Below are 22,902 nucleotides of genomic sequence, written 5' to 3'. Positions count from 1 at the left end.
AGCCTTACTTCAGTGGTAGGGAAATTACTGGAGAGAATTCTTCGAGACAGGATCTACTCCCATTTGGAAGCAAATGGACGTATTAGTGAGAGGCAGCACGGTTTTGTGAAGGGGAGGTCGTGTCTCACTAACTTGATAGAGTTTTTCGAGGAGGTCACTAAGATGATTGATGCAGGTAGGGCAGTAGATGGTGTCTATATGGACTTCAGTAAGGCCTTTGACAAGGTCCCCCATGGTAGACTAGTACAAAAGGTGAAGTCACACGGGATCAGGGGTGAACTGGCAAGGTGGATACAGAACTGGCTAGGCCATAGAAGGCAGAGGGTAGCAATGGAGGGATGCTTTTCTAATTGGAGGGCTGTGACCAGTGGTGTTCCACAGGGATCAGTGTTGGGACCTTTGCTCTTTGTAGTATATATAAATGATTTGGAGGAAAATGTAACTGGTCTGATTAGTAAGTTTGCAGACGACACAAAGGTTGGTGGAATTGCGGATAGCGATGAGGACTGTCTGAGGATACAGCAGGATTTAGATTGTCTGGAGACTTGGGCGGAGAGATGGCAGATGGAGTTTAATCCGGACAAATGTGAGGTAATGCATTTTGGAAGGGCTAATGCAGGTAGGGAATATACAGTGAATGGTAGAACCCTCAAGAGTATTGAAAGTCAAAGAGATCTAGGAGTACAGGTCCACAGGTCATTGAAAGGGGCAACACAGGTGGAGAAGGTAGTCAAGAAGGCATACGGCATGCTTGCCTTCATTGGCTGGGGCATTGAGTATAAGAATTGGCAAGTCATGTTGCAGCTGTATAGAACCTTAGTTAGGCCACACTTGGAGTATAGTGTTCAATTCTGGTCGCCACACTACCAGAAGGATGTGGAGGCTTTAGAGAGGGTGCAGAAGAGATTTACCAGAATGTTGCCTGGTATGGAGGGCATAAGCTATGAGGAGCGATTGAATAAACTCGGTTTGTTCTCACTGGAACGAAGGAGGTTGAGGGGCGACCTGATAGAGGTATACAAAATTATGAGGGGCATAGACAGAGTGGATAGTCAGAGGCTTTTCCCCAGGGTAGAGGGGTCAATTACTAGGGGGCATAGGTTTAAGGTGAGAGGGGCAAGGTTTAGAGTAGATGTGCGAGGCAAGTTTTTTACGCAGAGGGTAGTGGGTGCCTGGAACTCACTACCGGAGGAGGTAGTGTAAGCAGGGACGATAGGGACATTTAAGGGGCTTCTTGACAAATATATGAATAGGATGGGAATAGAAGGATACGGACCCAGGAAGTGTAGAAGATTGTAGTTTAGTCGGGCAGTATGGTCGGCACGGGCTTGGAGGGCCGAAGGGCCTGTTCCTGTGCTGTACATTTCTTTGTTCTTTGTTCTTTGTATGGCAGATGGTGAACTTTGAATTCAATAAAAGTCGAGTGCTGACTATGAAACGATTCTCATAAAATCGAATCTGGTTCATTAATGTCTTTTCAGGAAGGAAATTTGCCACCCTGACCTACATGTGACGCCAGTCAATGTGGTTGACCCTGAAATGGCCCAGCAAGCCACTCAGTTCAAGGGAAATGAGAGATGGTCAACAAATGCTAGCCTAGCCAGCGTTGCCCACATCCCATGAATGAATTTATCATAGAATTTACGGTGCAGAAGGAGGCCATTCAGCCCATCGAGTCTGCACAGGCTCTTAGAAAGAGCATCCTACCCAAGGTCAATACCTCCACCCTATCCCCATAACCCAGTAACCGCACCCAATACTAAGGGCAATTTTTGGACACTTAGGGCAATTTATCATGGCCAATCCACCTAACCTGCACATCTTTGGACTGTGGGAGGAAACCGGAGCACCCGGAGGAATCCCACGCACACACGGGGAGGATGTGCAGACTCCGCACAGACAGTGACCCAAGCCGGAATCAAACCTGGGACCCTGGAGCTGTGAAGCAATTGTGCTATCCACAATGCTACCGTGCTGCCCGTTTAAAAAGAATTGCTGTTGCATTATTGGCATGCCATTGTCATTCTGCTGACTATTTAGAGATTTCTTTGGTCAAGGATCATGGAAATGTGGTACCATTGAAATCAGGTTAGCAAAGTACAAAGAATGTAAAGTTCAATAACTCTTTGTGAGTTTTGCTTGAATTCCTTTTTGTACAGCCGGAAAAGATGTTGTGCAACCTTTCCTTGGAGATTCACTTCATAACTGGTGTCTGTGACTTTAGAAAGGTACAGTCAGTATTTGTGATTGACGCAAGTTTGACAAGAAACTTCTGCTCCATTACGCCAGCCGGTCAATGGAGTTTCCCATTGTGGGGCAGCCCCACGCCGACGGGAAACCCCCGGGTTGCCGGCAAAATGGAGCATCCCGCCGGCGGAGAATCCAGCCCCACATTTTTGAAAGCCCACTTTGTTTCCTTGGTGTATGCTGTGCGGTCTAGATCTATTGCATTGTAACTTTTCATTAAATCTTCTTTACTTCTTTTTCCAGGGGTATGGCTTCTTTTTGCTCAAGTTAAATTCAGCAATCTGATAAGTTTTGACTGAACCTTCATCAACCACAATTTCCCCTGCCCCTTGGCCCTATCTAGATACTGCACCCAAAGATAGATGGATCAATAATGTTATGTCTGCAAGCATCCTGATGAACACCACTCCTGCTGAGCAATTCTCTTTTCATACACCTCATATAAGGAAGGCGGTATGATTCTGAACCACTTAATTCTGATTTCCGCACTGTTTTGAAACTGCGTGCCATTTAATCCAAGGAAAGTAAACATTCAACAACAACCCTCTAATAACCTAAGGAAGTATAAATTATCGAAGTCCTTGGAGTCCATCAAGCCCTTCGTTCTACAGAATTCAGAATAATTCTTAAAACTTTGACCTAGACAGCATTATGAAGCTACAGTCACACACCTTTATTTATCATCCCCTTGATATCACATGGAATAACTGAGACAAATAGTATAGATGCATTTATGGGGAAGCTAGTGAAATATATGAGAAACAAAGGAGTAGAGGGCAATGCTGCGAGCGTTAAATAAAGGAGACTCATCAGGAGTATAAGTCACTTGGCCCAAATGGTCAGTTTCTTTGCTGTGAATTCTACACAATAGTATGTAATGCTTCAGTTCATCAGCAGGATTAGAACATGTTAGGCAAGGGGAATAGGGCAGCATGGTGGTTAGCACTGCTGTCTCAAGGCGCCGAGGTCCCAGGTTCAATCCTGGCTCTGGGTCACTGTTCCTGTGGAGTTTGCACACTCTTTCTGTGTTTGCGTGGGTTTCACCCCCACAACCTAAAGATGTGCAGGGTAGGTGAATTTGCCACGCTAAATTGTCCCTTAAAAATGAATTGGGTACACTAAATTTTTTTTTTTAAAGGAAAGGGGAATAAAAGGGAAATAAAAGCATTGTGGGCACATAGGACTAGGATTAGTGTTTGCCTGGAGTATAAACATCAATTGGCCGAATGGTTAGTGGGTTATGTTCTGCATCATTACATTTGTGGTATGATTTCAATTTACATTTTTTCTGAAGTATTTTGTGGCCACATGCATTGCGGAGTGGAGTGTGCAGCTACGGCACTTTAAAAAAAGTCTACCCATGGAAAGTACAAACCTCCCATTACACAAACGTTTAGCACAGTATTTAAGCAACTTTTTGAAAACTCCAAGACCCAGAATTCTATGACAGTTCTTACAGAGCTGTGGGTACTATTTTACAGATGTAAAACAGGCATCTGTACGTCCAATAAATGGGCAGTATGCAATTGTTCCACCCTGGAAATGCATCAAAAGGCTTAATGGTTAAGTTTGATCAGTAGGCATCTAACATGCACCATACATGTTATGGCCAATCTGTCAGGCATTCACGAGCCAGTTGAAAGTCTCTTGTTTAACTTATTGGGCTGCATGGAGAAGTAGGAAAGCTCTGACCTTGCTGACAGCCCACAACGAATGCCAGCTGCTTCTCAGTCCACGAATAGTACCCACAGCTCACCAGTACTATCCTAATGAGACAGGTGGGCAGGTTTTCCACGATCATGCAAGCAGCCTCATTTGGTGTAGATTATAGACTGGATTCATAGACATTATGGCACAGAAGAAAGCCATTCGGCCCATCATGTCCACGCTAGTCAATAAAGATCTGACCGCACTAATCCCATTTTCCAGTGCTTGGCCCATAGCCCTGGAGTTTACAACAGCATAAGTGAATTCCTAAATACTTCTTCAATGCTACAAAGGTTTCTGACTCAACCACACTTTCAGGCAGTTAGTTCCAGTCTCTCACCACCCTTTGAGTGAAAAGTTTTCTTTTCAACTCCCCTCTTAGCCTTCTACCTCTCACCTTAAATCTGTGCCTCCTGGTTATTGCTTCCTCTACAAATGGAAGACATTTTTCAAATTAGCATTTTTTTCAAATTATTTTTTTACAGGTTGTGGGCTTCGCTGGCTAGGCCAACATTTCTTGCCCATCCCTAATTGCCCTTGAGAAGGTGGTGTTAAGCTGCCTTCTTGAACCACTGCAGTTCATGTGGTGTAGGTACACCCAGAGTGCTGTTAGGGAATTCTAGGATTTTGACCCAGTGACAGTGAAGGCAAGGTGATATATTTCCAAGTCAGGATGGTGAATGGCTTGGAGGAGAGCTTCCAGGTGATGGGGTTCCCATGTATCTTTTGCCCTTGTCCTTCTTGATGGTAGTGGTCATGGGTATAGGAGGTGCTGCCAAAGGAGCCTTGGTAAGTTCCTGCAGTGCACCTTGTTGATGGTACACACTGGTGCTACTGTGCCTCGATAGTGGAGGGAGTGAATGTTTATGGAACGGATGCCAATCAAGTGGACTGCTTTGCCCTGAATGTTGTCAAGCCTTTTGAATGTTATTGGAACTGCACTCATCCAAGCAACTGGGGAGTATTCCATCATACTCCTGACTTGAGCCTTGTAGATGGACAGGCTTTGGGGAGTCAGGAGGTGAATTTCTCACTGCAGAGTTTCTAATCTCTGATTTGCTCTTGTAGCCACAGTATTTATATGGCTAATCCTGTTCAATTTCTGGTCAATGGTAAGACCATAAGACACAGGAGTAGAATTAGGCCACTCGGCCCATCGAGACTGCTCTGCCATTTAATCACGGCTGATATTTTTCACATCCCCATTCTCTTGCCTTCTCCCCATAACCGCTGATCCCCTTATTAATCAAGATCTCCCAGGGTGTTGATAGTGGGGGAATTTAGTGAGGAAAATGCCAATGAAAGTCAAGGGGCAATGGTTTGGCTCTCTCTTATTGGAGATGGTCATTGCCTGGCACTTGTGTAGCGTGAATGTTACTGGCCACTTGTCAGCTCAAGACTGAATATTGTCCAGGTCTTGCTGCATTTGCGTAAGGATTGCTTCAGGGTCTGAGGGGTCATGAATGGTACTGAACATTGTGCAATCATCAGCGAACATCCCCCCCATCTGACCTTATGTTGGAAGGAAGGTTATTGATGAAGCAGCTGTATCTGATTGGGCTAGGACATTACCTGAAGAACTCCTGCAGTGATGTCCTGGGACTGAGATGAATGACTTCCAACAACTACAACCATCATGTGTCGCATTGGATTGGATTGGATTGGATTGGATTTGTTTATTGTCACGTGTACCGAGGTACAGTGAAAAGTATTTTTCTGCGAGGGCCTCAACAGATCATTAAGTACATGAGAAGAAAAGGAAATAAAAGAAAATACATAATTATGGCAACAATGTAACTACATAAGCACTGGCATCGGATGAAGCATACAGGGGGCGAAATTCTCACCCAACGGCGCGATGTCCGCCGACTGGCGCCAAAAACGGCGCCAAACAGACGGGCATCGCGCCGGCCCAAAGGTGCGGAATGCTCCGCATCTTTGGGGGCCGAGCCCCAACATTGAGGGGCTAGGCCGGCGCCGGAGGGATTTGTGCCCCGCCAGCTGGCGGAAATGGCGTTTGTTGCCCCGCCAGCTGGCGGAAATGACGTTTGTTGCCCCGCCAGCTGGCGCGGAAATGCGGCGCATGCGCGGGAGCGTCAGCGGCCGCCAACAGTTTCCCGCGCATGCGCAGTGGGGAGGGTCTCTTCCGCCTCTGCCATGGTGGAGACCGTGGCGGAGGCGGAAGGGAAAGAGTGCCCCCACGGCACAGGCCCGCCCGTGGATCGGTGGGCCCCGATCGCGGGCCAGGCCACCGTGGGGGCACCCCCTGGGGTCAGATCGCCCCGCGCCCCCCCCAGGACCCCGGAGCCCGCCCACGCCGCCTGGTCCCGCCGGTAAATACCAGCTTTGATTTACGCCGGCGGGACAGGCAATTTCTGGGCGGGACTTCGGCCCACCCGGGCCGGAGAATTGAGCGGGGGGTCCCGCCAACCGGCGCGGCCCGATTCCCGCCCCCGCCCAATCTCCGGTACCAGAGACTTCGGCGGGGGCGGGGGCGGGATTCACGGCGGCCAACGGCCATTCTCCGACCCGGCGGGGGGTCGGAGAATGACGCCCCTGGTGTAGTGTTAATGAGGTCAGTCCATAAGAGAGTCATTTAGGAGTCTGGTGACAGTGGGGAAGAAGCTGTTTTTGAGTCTGTTCGTGCGTGTTCTCAGACTTCTGTATCCCCTGCCCGATGGAAGAAGTTGGAAGAGTGAGTAAGCCGGGTGGGAGGGATATTTGATCATGCTGCTCGCTTTCCCCAGGCAGCGGGAGGTGTAGAGGGAGTCAATGGATGGGAGGCAGGTTCGTGTGATGGACTGGGTGGTGTTCACGACTCTCTGAAGTTTCTTGCAGTCCTGGGCCGAGCAGTTGCCATACCAGGCTGTGATGCAGCCCGATAGGATTCTTTCTATGGTGCATCTGTAAAAGTTGGTAAGGGTTAATGTGGACATGCTGAATTTCCTTAGTTTCCTGAGGAAGTATAGGCGCTGTTGTGCTTTCTTGGTGGTAGTGTCGACGTGGGTGGACCAGGACAGATTTTTGGAGATGTGCACCCCTCGGAATTTGAAACTGCTAACCATCTCCACCTCGGCTCCATTGATGCTGACAGGGGTGTGTACAGTACTTTGCTTCCTGAAGTCAATTACCAGCTCTTTAGTTTTGCTGGCATTGAGGGAGAGATTGTTGTTGCTACACCACTCCACTAGATTCTCTATCTCCCGCCTGTATTCTGATTCGTCGTTATTCGAGATCTGGCCCACAATGGTCGTATCGTCAACAAACTTGTAGAGGGAGTTGAAACCAAGTTTTGCCACGCAGTCGTGTGTGTACAGGGAGTAGAGTAGGGGGCTAAGTATGCAGCCTTGCGGGGCCCTGGTGTTGAGGACCATTGTGGAGGAGGTCTTGTTGTTCATTCTTACTGATTGCATTTGGGCGTGATCTACTTTTTAGATACCAAGGACCCGATTTAGTCACGTGAATTCTCCCTCTGTGTACCCAAACAAGTGCCAGAGTGTGGCGACGAGGGGATTTTCACAGTAACTTCATTGCAGTGTTAATGTCAGCCTACTTGTGACACTAATAAAGATTATTATTATGAAGCATTAATCTGGCCAAAGATCTTTGTGTTTATTACACCACAGGCCATGCTGTTTCCAACCATATCTTAAAGCACCTCTTAGACAGGCAGATAGTTGCTTGTGAAGCCAGTCCTCAAATTTGTGTTAAAACTCTCGACATCCAAGAAAACAAACAACCACACATTGTATTCCCAAATTACTTCCTTAGAACATTTATCAAGCTTGTGATAGATATCACAGTTACTACACCCAAACGAGGCCATGATACCATTCCTTTCTCACTATTGTGTTTCAACAAATCCTGTCATATTTTTAGCAATTCAGCTTTTTTGTTACAATGGACTGGAACCTGCACGTCTTCCAGTCCCCCAGTACACACAAACGGAGTCAAAGACATGGACAGCCATACTCTTATACACAAGGGTCAATTTTAACCTAACTCACCCATCAGGAAGCTGATGGGATGGAGTCCAATGCTGAATTTACAACCCACCTGATTTTACCCGCTACCGAAGATAACAATGGTGTCAAACTCTGACAGTGCATTCAAATTTGTGGGTTTCCATCCAGCAAGTTAGCTTATAATTGCCTCACAAAGATGTAGAGAAGAAACACTGATGAATACACACATATATACAGGGAAAGCAAAATCTAATTAGAAGGCAAGAGACAGAAAGGTACAAGCACTTACCTATACCCTGCTCAGGATCTTACACCCGGCGACCAGTGAAAATAAGCTACAGTATGCATTCCTAGTTCTGTTTTGTAAGAGATGACAGAGGCCGTGTCTCCAACTTCTCATCAGTCACCACCTTGTCAGAATAATCTGCAGCAGATAAGATTCCTAAAGAACTCATGAGTGATTTATATACTATCTTCATTTACACAATTAAGACCATTTTGGGGCAATTTGTTTCTTTTACAAAACTACTGCTTTCGTCTTTCAACTAGGCCCCTGTGAACGAAACGCGGAGTGATGCAACAATCTGAGGAGCACGGTTATGAACAATCAAAAGTTGTGAAAAACGAGATGGCTTGAAACAATGGGATTTCATGATAATTCTCCTTTTCACACAGATGGAAGTTGCAATGGTAAAAATAAACAGCTCTTAAGCAGCCCAGGTGTCTGCTTATGCTGAAGCATTCTGGGTTAGATTGCGCTATGCCAGAAAAAGAAGTCCTTTGTTCTCTGCATGATGTTATCTGCATGTACTTTTCATAAGAGTTGTGTGTTATTTTGATACCAATCAGCACTCCATGAAGAATTTTTAAAAAATGATTAAACACAAACCCATAAAACATGCTCAGGCAATATTTTCTTTCAATGTGCTTCTGAATCTCATTAGATAGTATGAAATTTATAACATTGCAAGGCTTCCCGTGCACTGGGCATTCACAAAAGTATGGCACTAAAAGGCAGAAAATAACCAGATGCTAAATTCCTAATAAAGCATTTTGGCACTTAGCCGAAAAGAGCAAAATTAATATAATGGCCAAGATTCTGCTGGAGGGTTCTTTTTGTCACATGTTCTCTTAATTAGACATGCCCATGCACGTTCAGCTTTTAAACTCTTTCGCCCCAAAATTGATGGATTGTGAGTTGAAATGGAAGGGTGACGGCAACAGGGAATCTGGGAACTCGGTAAACAATGGGACAAACAATGTGGTCTGAATTATCATGCAAACCGAGAGGCTGTCCCTGAAAATTCCTGCAGAGGCCCAAACCCAGAAGTCCTGCCCCTGAACATGGGTCCCACCATTTTTGCGGGGGGGAATGGGGGCAAGCTTATCAATCTCATATCTACGACTCACAGTGGCAAGTGCTCATATAAATCAGAGCTGCCGCCACATGTGCGATTTTGGTAAAGTAGGTCTCTGAAAGTAGGTATGCAGATAAGACCTGGGAGGCGCATATCTGAACCCTGTGGATTCAGTTGGATAATCAGGGCACACTTTTGGAGAGGTAAGAAATTCCGTTGGATATAGTCCTGGGCCATATTTGGTAGAGGCAAGGCACCCTTTGGTGGGGGGGGGAGGGGGGGGGGTACAGGTGCCATTTGGGATTATTAAACGTAGGCATAATTGTGCATAAAATGTAGATAAACTCATTGGAATTGTCGATGCTGTCAAGGAAATGTCAAAACTATCAAAACTGATTGGAACTGTCAAAGCTGTCAAATGATTTTACTCTACTGGGGTTTACATGTAAAAAAATGTGTGGAATTTTTACAAAAAAATCAGTGCTTTCTATTTCACTCTCTGTTGAAATAAGCCTGATCGGGGCAGCACGGTGGCGCAGTGGGTTAGCGCTGCTGCCTCACAGCGCCGAGGTCCCAGGTTCGATCCCGGCTCTGGGTCACTGTCCGTGTGGAGTTTGCACATTCTCCCCGCGATTGCGTGGGTTTCACCCCCACAACCCAAAGATGTGCAGGCTAGGTGGAATTGCCATGCTAAATTGCCCCTTAATTGGAAAAAATTAATTGGGTACTCTAAATTTATAAAGAAAATAAATAAGCCTGATGGTTGTCATGCTAGGATTTGTGCTGCATAACAGATTTTACAACCTAACATTGTCACAGTGGAATTCTTGCCATATGAGCAGCTTGATTGACAGCTCCAAGTTGTTATAGAAATGAAATATTTGTTTTCATAAGAGATTAGTTCATGGAATTTCAATGTTTTGAATGTTTGTTTTATCAATGAGTGTTTTTTTTACATAGTGACTTTGTCAATAGATGCTTTAAAAAAATAATAATTTAGAGTACACAATTCATTTTTTCCAATTAAGGGGCAATTTAGCTTGGCCAATCCACCTAGCCTGCACATCTTTGGGTTGTGGGGGCGAAACCCACGCAAACACGGGGAGAATTTGCAAACTCCACATGGACAGTGACTCAGAACCGGGATCAAATCTGGGTCCTCAGTGCCGTGAGGCAGCAGAGCTAACCACTACACCACCGTGCTGCCCCCATCAATAGATGCTTAACTTTATTTTATATCAGCATGGCTCCTGGGGTTTACTCATAGTGGATAGTAGGTGAGTTGGCATGGAGAGGGTAAAGGCAAGGGGCAGCGGTGGGAGCATGGTTTGTCATGAGGTGGAACTAATTTGCATTTGTATAAAGGGCCATGGGGGTGTGTAGGGGACATAAGGGATGAGGGGGTGGGTAAAGGGCCATCGAGTGGCATGGAAGATTTGAGAGGATATGGGGTGTGTGGAGGACATGAGGTGGCATATGTTTGCATGGGCGGGGCATGGGAGTGTGTGGGTATGAAGGCTGGAGGTTTTTTTTTAATAACTTCAAAGAGTCAGAACACAGATGAAGGCATGCTGTCCAGCCCACCTCCACATCTGGCATCCTCTGCAATCATTCCAGGGGCAGCGGGCAAAACTTCTATTCCAACTCGTCCCCTACCAGAATGAATATCCGACCTTCTGGAACTTTTTTTTCCTGGGTTGTGTTAGCAGAACCAGGAAATGTCCCATCTTTGCGTTCCTGACCTGGAAGCAAAAATCTAGGCCTGCAATAAGACTGTTAAAAGGAATGAGAAATGAACAGAGGCAAGACTGACAAAGTAGGATGAATAAGACATTGCGAGTTCTGTGTTAAATCAGGTACAGAAAGAGAAATGAATACAGAGAAAGAATTAAGAGAGAATGAAGAGGCAGAATGGAAAATTAAAAATGAAACATTTAATTCTAAATGTGAGATTTTTAAAATCTCCAACAATAATTTACGATTTGAAGGAATGAGCCTACATATTTTTAATTGTTCACTTTCCAGGTATTGGATGTTGGTTGGAAGTCATTAACACTCGTCACTTTGAAAGGGTAGATGCACAGTTAATTACTAGACTTACAACTTTGTGGTGAGTTTAATATGCAATTAATTTGCAAACCCAGCAACTTGATGAAAATCATGGGGAGGTTAAGTGCGAGATGTGGTTTTTGCAAATCTACAGGAGGCGTACTGCAAATTGGCAAATAACTTGTAGCAATTCACAATTTAAAAATTTAAAACAGCATGTGCTGTTCAAATATCATTGTTATTTCATAAAATTCTGGGACATTGAAATCAATGTCCAACAATCAAAAATTAAAATGCAAGTGCTAAAGAAGAATTCATGAGGGGTACCACATTAGGAATACTCAACATTGTTAGGTATAGCAGGGGATCAAATCATTTTGAAGAATTATGAAATCTTTTGGACAATTCTCCCTGTAAATATATTGAATATTTGAAATATTTTAATGGAACATCTGATGAATTAGATTGATAACAATGAGCGGAATTTAGTGGAGCCTGCTGGAACAGGCAAAATGGCGGTCAGGCCGTAGAATCGTGTGGCAGATTTGACTTTAACGGCAGGAAAAATTGCCTGCCAGCAACATGGTGGCAATTAGGGCTTGTTAATGTGCCACTTAAATTGAATTATCTCTGTGCTCCACCAAGATTTCATGGTGGCTCTGGGTGTCCCAGCCCTCCAAAAAGTCGCCTAACAAACCCTGATACTGTTGCCAGCTGCTGAATGGGGGGGTCCCTTGTTTACAGGCACACAGTGCCCTATTAAAGAACCTGGTATTGGGGTGGGACCTGCTGAAAACCACATTCCTGCACACACTCACAGACAAACCCCTCCTGTACTCCACATCTAGCCGGATTTTGTGAGGGCCACGAAGAATCCAGCACGATTCTCAAGGATACAAAGAAATAACATTTATTTACAATAACATATATATATATATATATATATATATATATATATATATATATATATACACACACACAACAGCAGCAGCAACTTCGCTTGCTGCTTACTCCTTGCTGCTGGTTCCAAACTGGCCAGCTTTATTTATACCGGGAGTCTGCTAATGATTTCTCCACCCCCCTCATTGGGGAAGCTCATACTCCCTCAGGATTGTGGGATTGTAATTAGTCTCCAGCCAATGGTAAGCAGGCAGGTTATAACACCGGACTTACCTTTATCCATGGTTCCACGAATGAAGCCTGGTGAAGGCCCCAGTGTGATGGCTAGCAGGTCTTGTAGAGGAATTTCGACCTCACTTGAGGATTTAATCTGATGGGAGGTCCGTCGCTGTCCATTACTTGATTACTTGGTAACTATGTCAGACTTCCCGGAGAGAAGCAATGCGGGGTCCCTACTTGCTACCCAACTAAAGGGTGGGCCCCTATTGCCAACACTAAATTCTTCTCAATATCTTTGTTTTCCCAATATATATCAACAAACAAAAAACAAAGAGCAAAGAAAAGTACAGCACAGGAACAGGCCCTTTGGCCCTCCAAGCCCGTGCCGACCATGCTGCCCGACTAAACTACAATCTTCTACATTTCCTGGGTCCGTATCCCTCTATTCCCATCCTATTCATGTATTTGTCAAGATGCCCTTTAAATGTCACTATTGTCCCTGCTTCCACCACCTCCTCCGGCAGCGAGTTCCAGGCACCCACTACCCTCTGTGTAAAAAACTTGCCTCATACATCTACTCTAAACCTTGCCCCTCGCATCTTAAACCTATGCCCCCGAATAATTGACCCCTCTACCCTGGGGAAAAGCCTCTGACTACCCACTCTGTCTATGCCCCTCATAATTCTGTAGACCTCTATTAGGTCACCCCTCAACCCCCGTCGTTCCAGTGAGAACAAACCGAGTTTATTCAACCGCTCCTCATAGCTAATGCCCTCCATACCAGGCAACATTCTGGTAAATCTCTTCTGCACCCTCTCTAAAGCCTCCACATCCTTCTGGTAGTGTGGCGACCAGAATTGAACACTATACTCCAAGTGTGGCCTAACTAAGGTCCTATACAGCTGCAACATGACTTGCCAATTCTTATACTCAATGCCCCGGCCAATGAAGGCAAGCATGCCGTATGCCTTCTTGACTATATTCTCCACCTGTGTTGCCCCTTTCAGTGACCTGTGGACCTGTACACCTAGATCTCTCTGACTTTCAATACTCTTGAGGGTTCTACCATTCACTGTATATTCCCTACCTGCATTAGACCTTCCAAAATGCATTACCTCACATTTGTCCGGATTAAACTCCATCTGCCATCTCTCCGCCCAAGTCTCCAAACAATCTAAATCCTGCTGTATCCTCTGACCGTCCTCATCGCTATCCGCAATTCCACCAACCTTTGTGTCGTCTGCAAACTTACGAATCAGACCAGTTACATTTTCCTTCAAATCATTTATATATACTACAAACAGCAAAGGTCCCAACACTGATCCCTGCGGAACACCACTAGTCACAACCCTCCAATCAGAAAAGCACCCTTCCATTGCTACTCTCTGCCTTCTATGACCTAGCCAGTTCTGTATCCACCTTGCCAGCTCACCCCTGATCCCGTGTGACTTCACCTTTTGTACTAGTCTACCATGAGGGACCTTGTCAAAGGCCTTACTGAAGTCCATATAGACAACATCCACTGCCCTACCTGCATCAATCATCTTTGTGACCTCTATCAAGTTAGTGAGACACGACCTCCCCTTCACAAAACCGTGCTGCCTCTCACTAATACGTCCATTTGCTTCCAAATGGGAGTACATCAGTCGTGATGTTGGAGAAATATTGGACTCAGCTAATAAATTAGGAGAAAGTTTCAATATCATTGCGTGGTGGCAAAATGTTAGAGCAAAATTTCATCCCATTGATTTCAAGTGGCGAAGTTAAGGGCGGAATGGTGGCACAATGGTTAGCACAGCAGCCTTACAGCTCCAGAGACCCAGGTTCAATTCCAACCGCGGGCGACTGTTTGTGTGGACTTTGCACTTTCTCCGCTTGCCTGCATCCTCCAGGTGCTCCGGCTTCCTCCCACAGTCCAAAGATGTGCAGGTTAGGTGGATTGGCTATGCTAAAATTTTTTTTTTTTTCTTCTTCTTTAAAGGTTTGGAGGGTAGCCGAAATGTGGAGTTGAGCCCACAATCATATTAGTCAAGATTTTATTGAATGGCGGAACAAATTCAAGAATTCATAGAACATAGAACATACAGTGCAGAAGGAGGCCATTCGGCAGATCGAGTCTGCACCAACCCACTTAAGCCCTCACTTCCACCTTATCCTCGCAACCCAATAACCCATCCTAACATTTTTGGTCACTAAGGCAATTTATCATGGCCAATCCACCTAACCTGCACATCTTTGGACTGGGGAGGAAACCGGAGCACCCGGAGGAAACCCACGCACACACGGGGAGGATGTGCAGACTCCGCACAGACAGTGACCCAGCGGGGAATCGAACCTGGGACCCTGGCGCTGTGAAGTCACAGTGCTATCCACTTGTGCTACCGTGCTGCCCCTTGGCTATGCTAAATTGCCTCTTAGTGTCCAAAAAGGTTAGGTGGGGTTACTGGGTTACAAAGGTAGGGTAGAGGCATGGCCTTAAGTAGGGTCTTTCCAAGGGCCACTGCAGACTTGATGGCCTCCTTCTGCACTGTAATTTCTAAAAAAATTAATTGTCCCCACTGATAATGGTATGTCTGTCCGAAGGCTATTTGTGCTCAGTTTGCTGATTTAAGCCTAAAAGTATTGGTCTTCCAATTTCGGGGCTTGAGTTCAAGTTCAAGTTCTACTTTTCAGAGGACATCCCTTCGCCTTGTTGTTCCAGAACTCTGAACTCACATCCAGGCTTGAGTTTTAGTAGCAAGAGGCTGATCTCTTGGGCGAAATTCTCCCGAAACGGCGCGATGTCCGTCGACTGGCGCCCAAAACGGCGCCAATCAGATGGGCATCGCGCCACACCAAAGGTGCGGAATGCTCCGCACCTTTGGGGACCGAGCCCCAACATTGAGGGGCTAGGCCGACGCCGGAGGAATTTCCGCCCCGCCAGCTGGCGGAAACGGCCTTTGTTGCCCTGCCAGCTGGCGCGGAAATGACATCTCGGGGCGGCGCATGCGCGGGAGCGTCAGCGGCCGCTGACAGTTTCCCATGCGTGCGCAGTGGAGGGAGTCTCTTCCGCCTCCACCGTGGCGGAGGCGGAGGGGAAAGAGTGCCCCCGACGGCACAGGCCTGCCCGCGGATCGGTGGGCCCCGATCGCGGGCCAGGCCACCGTGGGGGCACCCCCGGGGCCAGATCGCCCCGCCCCCCCCCAGGACCCCGGAGCCCACCCACGCCGCCTTGTCCCACCGGTAAGGTAGGTGATTTAATTTACACCGGCGGGACAGGCAATTTATCGGTGGGACTTCGGCCCGGAGAATCGAGCGGGGGGGCCTGCCAACCGGCAGGGGCGGGATTCACGCCAGCCCCCGGCGATTCTCCGACCCGACGGGGGGTCGGAGAATGTCGCCCAAGCTTATTTTCAACTGTGGGATTCCGGTTCTGATGAGAAAATTTCATAATAGATTCCAGTCTTCACTGAAGATGGCACATGGATTTTGTCTACATTGCATATTTTCCCATCTCAGGAGCAGTCATTTGGCAATGGGAATGAAGAATTATTCCATGATGTGATGGTGTATTACTGTATTACTCAAATGTGCGTCTTGATAAATTGACTTTGAAGCTGTTGGTGAGGTTCATGGTGTACAGGCACTTCACTCGTTCTACACCTTAATCGAGGATGGTAGTAATACTGTCGAAACATTGACAAAAATATAAAAGAAACAAATGGAAATGGGGGGGGGGGGGAGTGTATTTTTGAAGCAGGGGTTAGGTTTAATTGAACATTTTAAAATTCAAACTTCAGATGCTGTAACTACAATTTTTCTTTCAACTTAGAATCTGTGTCAGACTTTATGTGAACATGGAACTCATTAAAACCTTCTTTCTGGTCGAGGATACAGATCCTGGTGTGAGGTTTCCCAACAACTTCTCCCAATGATGCTGGCACTGTGCTTCTTTCAAATCTTTTGTACCTTTTTGTGCCATTCTATAAATCACAACTTCCAAATTTTAAAAGCTTTGTTCCTTTCAGATGATCAATATGCACAAGTTCTAAATCACAAAGTCATCATGCCTCAAACACACTGAAAAGAACATTTGTACTCCAGGAGAAGGGAACTTAATGTTCAGAATCCCCCAGGAGTCTAGAACAATTTATCATTGGTGTTCTTGTCGGTCATTTGACACATTTTAACTTTCTTTACTGCCTCCCAAATACATTAAATTCTGGAATCAATTTTCACTTCAACTTGAAGGAGATTGATAAAGATGATAAAGATTCTGAAGGATGTTTCTGTTTTTTCCTTTGGTTTTGTGGAAAGCACCATTTAAAAAATAAATATCTGCAAAATATAGTGCAGGTGGCTCTAACTATAATATTACTGAATACTTTTTGATCAGTAAGGTGCCTGAATGTTCTACATAATGAATGATGGCTCTTCCCCATAGGTAAATTGACACGTGATGGTGAAGTTTTGCATTTCACTCAATATTGTCTAATCTTTCAAGTCGCCTAACAGTCTCCACCGAACAGACCACTAGCTCTTCAACTGAACAATGTATTGCGAAGGAATGTCAGCGCAAAATCATTTTTGCATTTGATGTCTCTACCACCACCACGCTCCAATTGTTCCCTTGTCTGAAAGGCTCGTTGCACAAAATCAGGGTAGGTTATGTTTGCATCAACAACCTCCGTTACCTCATCCATTTGGTCATTAATAGTGCATGAGCATAAACAGTGGTTGTTGACAAGTTATTTAGTCAATGGGGGCTGAGGAATTCACAGTTAAAACCAATGCTGTTGTTTCACAACATTCACATACGCATCTTAACAAACATCAAAGGATGGTTAGTAAGGATAGAAACCACAGATGCTTTTATCCTTCCTAAATTACTGGAGAGGAGGCCTTATAGCATAATGGATATTCTCTCTACCTCTGAGCCAGAAGCTCTGTGGTCGCGTTCCATCCCAGGACATGATGGCCAAGGGAAGAATGTTCATAACGTGGCCACCAGGTTAAGCATCAACCTGCAAAATCCTTCCAACCTGCCAATGGCAGGTGGTAAGAGCGGGAGAGACTCCTGGTTAACCATGCATCTAGCAACAGGCTAGTAACATAGGTAAGATTCACTATGGGTATAGACAGAAATCTACGTTGTGCTTCACTAGGTGTAGGATGAGAAACAACAACAACATACTGGAGACCATTTCATCCCTACAGCTACCCTGGCTGAGATTAGCTAATATTTCACAGGCCATGAGAAGGCTGACACTATAGTGAAGCACTGAAGTAGTGCTGCATTGTCAGAGGTGACGTCTTTCAGATGAGGAGTTAAATCAAGGCCCCCATCTGCTCTCTCAGGTGAATGTAAAAGATTCCATCACATTATTTCAAAGAAGAATGGTATATTTATCCCTCAATGAAAATGTTGATTTTATGGTCATTGTCACACTGTTGTTGTGGGAGCTCGCTGGGCACAATTGGTTGCTAAAGTATCCTGTATTACAATGATGACTACAGCCAATGAGGTGCTTTGAAGTATAAAATGCTTTGGGATGTTCTGAGGTCATGAAAGATGCTGTAAAATGCAAGTTTTTCTTTCTATCATTGGTTGGAGAATCGTCTTGGTGATACCACACTGTAAGGTGTATTTACTCACTGAACAATCAGGGAAACTCAATTTCTTTATAGTTTTAGCCATCAATGTATTGCTTAAACAGTTTTTTTTTACTTCAGAGAACATTGCTTAAGCTGCACCTCCACGGGTCCACTGATTCCATCTCTATAATGGCAGCATAAAACATCTCCAGCTCTTGTAATTTTGCATTGTTCTCAGACATCTTGGTGCTCAAGCGCCACATACAGCAATTTCAAAATAACTAACCTCTACAATGAAACACTTCTGTTAGATTTTCAACATCCCGTCCAGGTGTAAAACTGCTGTTGCTGATTGACCGTATAGAAATCCTCTGTAACAGAGGACCAATCTGTAACACTGGCTTTTGCCCACCTGACAAGTTGAAAATGTACCCTGTGGTCTCCCAAGATGTCTGCCCTTCCATTGTTGACTTCTGCAGCAAACTATTTAAATCTCCATTCAGTTCGGCCGGACCGTAATATCCCGCCGAGTGGGAGGGACCATAAAACGCTAGCCATGGTGATCATTTTATCTGTACTTTAAGAACCATTTTTTTTCTGCTTTGCTACTATTGTCTCTGTAACTTGCAGCATGCTGATGCAATTTCACTGCACGTTTTGGGATTTACTGGGGTTTTGCTTATATTTTAAATCATTAAATATTTATTTATGGTCTGAATGGCCATAAATTAGGAGAGGGGAATGTGCAATGAGACCTGGGTGTCCTCGTACACCAGTCACTGAAGGTAAGCATGCAGGTACAGCAGTGGGTAAAGAAGGCAAATGGTATGCTGGCCATCATTGCAAGAGGATTCGAGTACAGGAGCAGGGATGTCTTGTTGCAATTATCCAGGGCCTTGGTGAGGCTACACCTGGAATATTGTGTGCAGTTTTGGTTTCCTTATCTGAAGAAGGATATTCTAGCTATAGATGGAGTGTGGAGAAGGTTTACCAGACTGATTCCTGGGATGGCAGGACTGACGTACGAGGAGAGGTTGAATCGGTTAGGATTGTATTCGCTGGAGTTCAGAAAAATGAGGGGGGATCTCACAGAAACCTCTAAAATTCTTTATTGTACTGGACAGGTGAGATGCAGGAAGAATGGGTGTGTCCAGAACCAAGGTCACAGTCTGAGGATACGGGGTAGACCATTTAGGACAGAGATGAGGAGAAATTCCTTCGTCCACAGTATGGTGAGCCTGTGGAATTCGTGACCACAGGAAGTAGTTGAGTCCAAAATATTGTATGGTTTCAGGAACCAGTTAGATATAGCACTTAGGGCGAAGGGATCAAAGGATATAGGGGAAAGTGGGATTAGGCGATTGAGTTGGATGATCAGCCACGATCATGCTGAATGGCAGAGTGGGCTTGAAGGGCCGAATGGCCTCCTCCTGCTCCTATTTTCTCTGTGCTTCTATGTTTCCATTTTAAAGAAATTCCATATCAAGCACGAGCAGGGTGGACCAAATAACCTTCTTTATTGCTGTAACATGATTTTGAATGAGATGATTTTGACTGTGAACTTTATGAAATACCAGGGGCGAGATTCTCCGCCCCCACCCCCGCTGGGTTGGAGAATCACCGGGGGCTGGCGTGAATCCCGCCCCCGCCGGGTGCCGAATTCTCCGGCACCGGAGATTCAGCGGGGGCGGGAATCGTGCCGCGCCGGTTGGCGGTCACCCCCCCGCGATTCTCCGGCCCGGATGGGCCGAAGTCCCGCTGCTAGAATGCCTGTCCTGCCGGCGTGGATTAAACCACCTCTCTTACCGGCAGGACAAAGCGGCGCGGGCGGACTCCGGGGTCCTGGGGGGGAGCGCGGGGCGATCTGGCCCCGGGGGGTGCCCCCACGGTGGCCTGGCCCGTGATCGCGGTCCACCGATCCGTGGGCGGGCCTGTGCCGTGGGGGCACTCTTTTCCTTCCGCCTTCGCCACGGTCTCCACCATGGCGGAGGCGGAAGAGACTCCGTCCACAGCGCATGCGCGGGGATGCCGTGAGCGGCCGCTGACGCTCCCGCGCATGCGCCGCCCGGCAATGTCATTTCCGCGCCAGCTGGCGGGGCACGAAAGGCCTTTTCCGCCAGCTGGCGGGGCGGAAATCAGTCCGGCGCGGGCCTTGCCCCTCAAGGTGAGGGCTCGGCCGGTCAAGGGGCGGAGGATTCCGCACCTTTGGGGCGGCGCGATGCCGGACTGATTTGCGCCATTTTTGGCGCCGGTCGGCGGACATCGCGTCGATACCGGAGAATTTCGCCCCAGATCCTTAAAAGAACAAACTTTATGATTTGTAAATGCTGTGCCATGGAACAGTACCAGGTGACTTTGGATCTCTGGTGGTGGGTTCCTGGTGTTCAGAAAGATACAGAAGTCAACAAGAAATAATAAGTCACTAAATAGAGACAGGGTGCTTCTTCTCTAGGATGGAGGTTGGAAATGTCTGTGGACATGGAATTCCTCAATGAATCAGTAACCTGCTCATGGTTTAGTACAAGGCTGAATTTCCAGACGCCTCAAAGCAGATTGCCCACCCACTCTTCCAGATAATGGGTGGCATGTGTCAAGACAAGAGAGAAGTAACTCAGGAGGAAAAGGGCTAAAATAATAATTACGCATCCAAGAAATCTCAAAGCTGTTTAAATTTGACCTAAGCACCACGGGAAAATTAGCACTTGGCTTGAACATCCATTCCCATGAAGGTAAAATGTAAAATATTGTTTAATTAAGTGGAATCACATTTAAAAATTAATTCAGTCGTAACGTTGGAGAACATTAATCTTGTCTTCATTGTCAACCATTTTGCTTGCTGCCATTGTGTGCCTCTGACAATCTGCCTGACCCTTTGGCCTGACCTTGCTTGGCCCAGAGTGATAAAAGGCCTGATGGGAGTGCTACTTCACGTTCTGGATCACCTCAGTTCTCTCAGTTGTGCAGCTCTGCAGCAGGCTGACCATGGCCCCTGGCAGTAGGAAATGTGCCCAATTTCCACGCATCATTTATCAGTCTGACTGCTACAGGCCCAGGCCATCTTCATTTAAAGATTCTTTCATACACAAGTCAGTGTAGTCTCTTGCCATCTCTATCCCTGTGGGAAAACAAGGAGCAAATGTGGAAGTGAAGAGACACATGGGATAAGGGCTATTGTGCTCTCCTACCCTGTCAGCCAGTCGACTGAGGGAGGCCCGAATATGGTTTCGGGCACTATTTGACTGAATTCTTAGTTACATGGATGTAACCTTCAGAGTTCACATTTTGAAGTAAACATATGGAATCAACATGTGCTTTGTTAATGTTACTCGCACATTGTTCAATGTAATCAGAAAGGTCACATCCCGAAGAGACAGCTTAGATGCATTTAAAAACATCTGCAGTCAGCAACTGACATTCACAATTAGGAGTGACATGAGAAGGTTTCTTAACCACCATTTCTGTGTTACAGGTCAATTCTTGAAACATTCTCCTCCCCCCTCCTGAAGAAAGCTAATTCTCTCTGGATATATCAATGGCCTATCAGGAAGCATGTTCAGGTCATCTCTGGCTCATGGAAAAGTAAAAAGTAGGAAGGTTTAGTGACTTTATGAATGCTGAAACATGCTGGAACTCTTCAGCAGGCCACCTACTCTCTTAAAAGATTAGAAACTGGAAATTAGAGATTCCAGACAGATTTTACAATCAGCGGCGAAACCAACGGGCTTGAATAAAGCTGCTGGCAAAGTCCCAACGATTGCTGTGCAAGAATTCCATCTTTCCTGGTGTTAGTTTGAATAACGCGCCAAGCCAAGGTGATCTCTCAGCATTCAGCAGCAGTAGGGTCATGAAGCACGCTCACAGCAAATCAGAATGAAGTGTCCACACAGACAGCAAACCAGAAAGTTAAAACCACTGAATTCTTTCACTTCGAATTTTAAATTTTACAGATAATGAAATAAATAATTTAGACATACGCATGAAATTAAGGTAAAAGCTAAAACAAAGTACCTTAATTAGGATTTTTAAAATATGTAGAATTTATCACCATTAAATTTTAAAATGTGAACATTATGGAGATATTTGACATTCAACAAATATAAAATACTCTTTCAGGGCCAGGATGAGGCTGTTTAGTGGTAACTGTGAACTTAGTACACACTTAAAAATTCAGTTGCACCTCATTGAACAAGTTGCAAATTTTCCAAGATTTCATATAGCTAGAATAAGAAAGTAAGAGTGAAAGTTTTCATCAATTCAGTGATTTCGAATTGATTGCAGAGAGGGGAGACCTCAAAAAGCACACAAATCACTAACTGTACTTCTGTATTTTCATATTTCACTGCACATCTGAGGACTCCAGATGTTGCTCTCAGTTTCTGAGGATATTGATGAGGAATGGTGACAGTTCAACTATCATTCCCACACACCCTGATCTAATATATTCCTTGGAAATTTTTTGTAAAGGTAACACTACCAAAACAATATCCAGGGAGGAGGGAATTTGTTTTTTTTAATTGATACTCTCTTGTTAGAAATAGTCGTTGCCTGGCATTTGGATAGTATGAATGTTATTTGCCACTTGTCAGCTCAAGCCTGGATAATGGTCAGGCCTTTAAGCATTTGGACATGGACTGCTTCAGCATATGAAGAGTTGCGAATGGTGCTGAACCTTATGCAATCATCAACGAACATCCCTACTTTTGACCTTATTATGGAACACGATGGACTTAATGGCCTCTTTCTGCAGAATTTATATTTGGTCAGTTGATTCTGGGATCATTTAGCTCTTCCTATCTATCACATGCTGCTTACACTGTTTGATAAACAGGCAGTTCTGCGTCGTTGCTTCACCAGGTTGACACCTCCTTTTTAGGTATGCTTGG

The 22,902-nt window shown here is 45.6% G+C and overlaps 1 protein-coding gene across 6 annotated transcripts in view; it reads right to left on the bottom strand.

The window, feature by feature from the left end:
* Positions 1–22,902, bottom strand: part of mecom (MDS1 and EVI1 complex locus) — a 1,243,903-nt gene that overhangs the window by 331,120 nt on the left and 889,881 nt on the right. The window lies entirely within an intron of this gene.

The sequence above is a fragment of the Scyliorhinus torazame genome, chromosome 14, assembly GCF_047496885.1.
Source record: "Scyliorhinus torazame isolate Kashiwa2021f chromosome 14, sScyTor2.1, whole genome shotgun sequence".
Classification (NCBI taxonomy): domain Eukaryota; kingdom Metazoa; phylum Chordata; class Chondrichthyes; order Carcharhiniformes; family Scyliorhinidae; genus Scyliorhinus; species Scyliorhinus torazame.
Note: the sequence above shows the minus strand (reverse complement) of the source record. Positions and strands in the feature narration are given on the sequence as shown.